Source organism: Nannospalax galili, unplaced genomic scaffold (assembly GCF_000622305.1).
Source record: "Nannospalax galili isolate Female #2095 unplaced genomic scaffold, S.galili_v1.0 scaffold1025, whole genome shotgun sequence".
Classification (NCBI taxonomy): Eukaryota; Metazoa; Chordata; class Mammalia; order Rodentia; family Spalacidae; genus Nannospalax; species Nannospalax galili.
This window is the reverse complement of record NW_008353598.1, coordinates 974,879-975,962: the sequence shown is the minus strand read 5'-3', so window position 1 is coordinate 975,962 and position 1,084 is coordinate 974,879.

Here is a 1,084-nt window from a genome sequence, read left to right as displayed (position 1 = left end):
TAATTAAAAGTACCAGACTGGTGGAACTAACCTTATTGGACATTTATCAGCCATAGTTTGAGGCCTATACTAATGTGGTCAGAGGGATTTAAAGACAGTTTTTGCCCCTTGCCCTCCAAGGTCGATTAAGTTCAAGGGGACTATGGAACATCTCTCAAAATCTCCTGTAACTGTGGTGAGTCACCTGTCCTCTTGTTCAGGGAGGCCATGGAGACCCCAGGAGATGAACTTGAACCAGTATCGAGTCTACAAAGAGGAGGGTTGACTCAGAGGAAACATCTCATTCATGCTTCCAAGTGAAGCCAGACATGGTCGAACAGGACCTTTTCTTCACATAGATGGAACTGGTAAAAGAAAGGAGCCAGGAGCTCCTCCCAAGCCCATGTGACCCCTGAGAAATAGATCCTCAAATGACCTTAAGTGTAAAAATAAATTGATTTATTTGGGCCAACTGTATGGTCTTAAACACCCAAAAGGAAAGTATAGTCAAAGTGTAAAGTCATCTGTATATTTCTTTAAGAATTCAAGGTATTACACTTAGGCTTAAGTCTATATAAAAAGTTATTTAGACAATTATTTCTCATGATGATTTTGTTCCTAACCAGAAAGTGCTGCTCAGATGTAAGACTTCAAGTCTTGGTGCTCACCTGTACCTAAGGGAGACAACCAGCTAGTGTTCTAAAATGATGGATAAGTTGTTTTCTCCCCCTACTTAGAAGCCTTTGAGAGGGAGCTGATACTGATTCTAACCACTCCAACACTATCAAAATACCTGAAAGCGAATCCTGAATCCATCACTCTAGAATCCAGCCTTGGAAGACAAAAGAAAAATGAGGAGGAACCCAATAGAGAGATGATTTTGAAAGTCACTGTCAAGACATTCCAATGGACTTTCATATGAAAATTGCCCTATTCTGACTTTTTTCTAGTTCCCCGTGTTAGGGTTCCAAACAACAGCAGCTTCCCCCCTCCCCAACAGGGACCTACAGACTTTTGGAGCCCAAAAAAGGGAACTGAGCTGATAAGCACCTTGGCCTTTGAAGTCAAGGGAAACAAACTCTGCTGAGAAGCAGCCTGCCTTTCT